General features: G+C 49.9%; 1 protein-coding gene across 4 annotated transcripts in view; it reads right to left on the reverse strand.

Moving 5' to 3' along the window:
• The window catches only part of NLGN4X (neuroligin 4 X-linked), a 309,862-nt gene extending 308,176 nt beyond the window's left edge, over positions 1 to 1,686 (reverse strand). For 3 of the 4 annotated variants that reach the window (XM_029930273.1, XM_029930274.1, XM_029930269.1), the window contains exon 1: positions 1,395 to 1,686. The gene's annotated coding sequence lies outside the window, so the exon portion shown is untranslated. Of the gene's footprint in view, positions 1 to 429; positions 540 to 1,394 lie in introns of those variants that run through there. The other variant, XM_029930271.1, reaches the window with a different exon arrangement.
• Positions 1,687 to 4,241: the final 2,555 nt, after the last annotated feature.

Genomic DNA, 4,241 nt, shown 5'->3' on the forward strand with positions numbered 1-4,241 from the left:
GGGTGGCCGGGTCTCCGGGTGGGAGGGGGGCCAGGCCAGGCCGCGCGGGGCTGAGGGTCCGCGGGGGGCAGAAGTGGGCCGGCCGAAGGCTTTGGGACGGGGGTTCCAGGCCAGGTTGCCCGAGACTCTGGGGGGGTGGTGCGCAGACCCCCCGCCCCACCCCAGGCCAGGGCACCGGCCGGCCGTGAGCCCCGGGAACCACTGGGGTCTGCGTCCCCTGAGACCCGGGCTGGGGCGCCCGGCGCCGGTCCCCGCCGCCACCAACTTTTGTGGTCCTGCAGCCCCGCGGGCAGCGCGGGGCCGGTGCCCGGGCGTCCGCTCACGGCCCCCCGGAAAGGTCCAGGCCAGACCCAGAGGCTCCCGAACCAGCAAACACCCCCCCTCCCCAACCCCACCGTGCTCTCCGCCGCTCGCCTCCCCCCTACCCACCCGCACGGGCGAAGGGGGGCCCGGAGCTCGCTCCCCAGCTTTGCACAAACAGCTCGAAGCCACCGTGGTCTTGAGTGTGCACCCGGGGTCTCCGGCGCGCGCGGGTCGCTCCCCAGCAAAGCCCAGCCAGGTCCTAATCAATCACGTGCGTTATTTCGTGCATCACACCAGCCGTCATGTTCTACGAGGCCAGCAGAGGAAGGAGGAAAAAAAAAAAACGCTTAATGCAACCCCAGCCAAGCCTGTTTTCCTTTTTTTCTCTCTGGTTAACCCAAAAAAAGCACCCCAGGAGGGTGGAAGCAGACAGTTTCCTTAAAGAAGTGGGGGGGGGGGGGACCAAAAAAAAAAAAAAAAAAAAGCTCACAGTCTCCAGAAGTATTCCTGTCTTCATCTCCAGTCCCGGTTTGCAGGGAGGTGACGCTCTGCTCCTGCTCTGCTTCTACTGCGGATACATTTTTTTTTTCCCTCCTGTCTTCGCCACACTCTTGTGTTTATTTGTATCTAACACAACGCTACTTTGTAAACACATCACACACGGCCTCAGCGCCGTTCAAATAGCTGATTGCAGCAAAATGCTTCTGAGCCACGGTGGTCCCAATTTTTTTTTAAGTCAAAACGGAAAAAAAAAAATCAAGTGTTTCTGTGGAAATGCATGAAGCTTGCACAGAAAAGAAACAAAAATCAAGTGTTTCTGTGGAAATGCATGAAGCTTGCACAGGACCCAGGGCACATATATGTCCACAGTGCCGCCCACACCTCTAAAGAAATGCAGCAGCAGATGGAAGAAACTCTTGTCCGAATTCTCAAAATAAAATGCAAAAAAAAAAAAATGTCAGATGGAAACGGATGTTTTTCGCGAGGGTGAGGACCAACATCTTTGGCTGGGGATGGAGACCCAGGTCCCAGCGTTTTGGAGCCTTTTGAGAAATAAATAACCCAGAGACACAGCTGAAAACGGCACCTACCTTTCGCGGCGGAAAGATCTGCATGGGCTCCAAGTGCTCTTGTTCACACATTCAGATTTTTCCAGGGAATCCTGACTGTGGGAAGGATTCAGGAGGCTGTGTTGGAGTCCAGGAGCCTGGTCTTCCTCGGATTCCCAAGTCGATGTGCTCATCCACAGGAATGCGGGGACCCCCGAGGCTGGCGGTTTGCAGGAAATTCGTTGTTTGTGCCCTAAATTAGTCAGGAAGGGTAGAAAGCAAGGCGCTGGAAGGGCACCGCGAGGTCTGAATGAGAGCTCTGTGCTGAGACACAGACCAGTCTGCAAGGAAAAGGGAGATTGAAGCGGGAGCTCCCGATGTCTCTCGGATCCCCTTCTGCTATTGGACCAAACTGAATGAAATTTACAAAGCCAGCAGCCAATAGGTGTCCGCACTCGGTCCCATCACTACAGAGACCACAGCCACCAGGGCCACAAGGAAATGCAAAGAGCAGCGCAGCTCAGGGCAAAGGAAGCAGAGCGGAGGTGGCCCGGGCTGGGGTGGCCAAACAGGTGCACGGCCACTCGGGGCCAGCAGGCCACGAGCGCGCAGCTTCGCTGCCTCTCTGGCCGGGGAGCTCCCCTCCCCCGCTTTGCAGCACCGTCCACACCACACATGCTACCGTATTTGCAAACATCCTTAACTCTTTGAGGCGTTCCCCTGCAAGACTGCCAGCCATGTGGAGTTATTCCCTCGTGGTGAGCCTCACAAACGTGTTACATTTAGCTGTGTGGTTGTGGCTACATTGGGAGGCAACAGTGTCTTTTTAATTTTTTTTTTTTTTTGGCAGTAACATGACAATGAAGGTCTGTAAAGGGCAAAGTCTCCTGTATGCCCAGGTGATGCATCCACACATTCTGTGTCTTTCCTTTCAGACATGGTACTGATGTCCATGATCACCAGATAACGGAGCTGTTGCTAGCATTTGGCTAGGTGTTTTTGACAGACTCGTGTTCACGTTCAGGGTTCAGGAGTTTTATCTTTCCCAGCCAGCTGCAAGTTTGGTGCTATGACCTGGTATTTATCATTGGCTTAAAGGAAGCTGGCTTCCCATGGGCAGTGTCTAAAGTCCCCGAGTGATAAATCCAGGGACACGATACAGTGATGTGGCAATGTGAAGACAGATTCTCCAACTATGTTGCTTGGATGCAGGTTGCATATAGGACGTTCGGGGTGCGTGGACATGTTGGGTCTCTGTCTCTGCATCGATAAAATGGAAACAAGAAAACTAATTGATTCCTCCTGGCATGTTGATATGAGCCGGGTAAACACAGGGCTCCACATACAAGAAGCGCTAAAGAAATGCTTGCTTTTCTTAAAATTACTTCACAAGCCTACAGGGTTAATTGTCGAAGGGAAAAGATAATGTCCCCTCTGCATGAAACATCCTTCCAGGTGTTTCTGAGCTTAGTGGGCAAACGTAGGCATCCAACCTGCTTAGGGATTTGCTGTGTTTGTATAAATAGGGATTCCTCACAGCTTTCGAGACAAGAGCTCACGGGGATGTGTCCCATGAAGGGGGAGGTGAGGGACACGGAGTCAGGGGGCTTACGTTCATATCAAGTGTCCACCCTGGCTAGCTTTCGCTTGCTGGAAAGTCTGCTTTGTTCTGTGAGTCTCAGACATTACATCTGCTGAACGGTGACTTAAAATCACTCTTTTGTGGGCTTCTGGGGATGACTCAGTGACAAAAGGTGTATGAAAACACCTTTTACCAAAAAGATGGATACAAATATATATATTATGTCTACATATATACTATATTTCAGCTATCGATAAGAGATGAAACATGCTTTATACACATATATTTTTCTTCTATGATTGAATAGATATTTTAGATCCAGTAACATAATAGTATTGCTATTAAATACCACTGCCCCCCCAATTCACTGACCTCTACAGATATCAATACAGAAATATAGGTATAGATACATGTACTAACTAAGGCAGAGCTTAGAAAAGACCTCTACTTGAACACAATATTTTATAGCAGGCCAGAAAGTCATTGGCTTTGCCAAGAATGTATTAATTGATTAATTGACTAATTGATTGATTGATAGATAAATTCAAGAATTTATTGAGCACAGGCATAGTCCTAACTTCTAAAAATACATTCATAAGTCATACCCATTTGGTTTTACAAAAACATATGGTCTAGTGGATAAAATAGCCAATAATGTAAGAGAAGAAAATGATTATAAGAAGGTGTGGGAAAAGTCCGATGATGTGTGACGTCATAGGGATCCACAGACGTGGAAATGATGAAGGAAAGGTCTTCGAACGAGAAGAAAGTGAACTTGGATCAGGGCAGACATTGAGGAAAAGGCCAGTGTGGATTTGAAACGCAGAAGGGTTGGTGGGAGCAGGTCACGGAGGACGCAAAGAAGGAAGTGAGACAAAGGGGCGAGAAGTATTCTAAGATCTATTTATGGAGGATCTTGAATGCCAAGCAGCACAGGTTGCAGATAATGTATCAACTGGTGTTAACATATTGTAAGTGCACAGTGGGGGGAAATCATCAGATTGACGTTTTAGGACAACCGCAGTGTGCCAATATGGGAAGGAGTTGGAGGAGCTCACCATGGAAAACAAAGGAGACATGTTCTCAGTCTGTTGGAGGGTGAGTGTCCTTGAGAAATGGTGTCCTGAATAATGGAGACACATGCAGAGACAAAGAGAGAAGGAGAGATGAAGAGAGAGAGAGAATCCCAACCAGGCTCCATGCTGTCAGCATAGAGCCCAACACAAGACTCCATCTCATGAACCGTGAGATCCTGACCAGAGCCAAAGTCAAGAGTCGGACGCTTAACTGACTGACCCAGCACCCCA

The sequence above is a fragment of the Suricata suricatta genome, chromosome X (genome assembly GCF_006229205.1).
Source record: "Suricata suricatta isolate VVHF042 chromosome X, meerkat_22Aug2017_6uvM2_HiC, whole genome shotgun sequence".
In the NCBI taxonomy this organism is placed as follows: Eukaryota; Metazoa; Chordata; class Mammalia; order Carnivora; family Herpestidae; genus Suricata; species Suricata suricatta.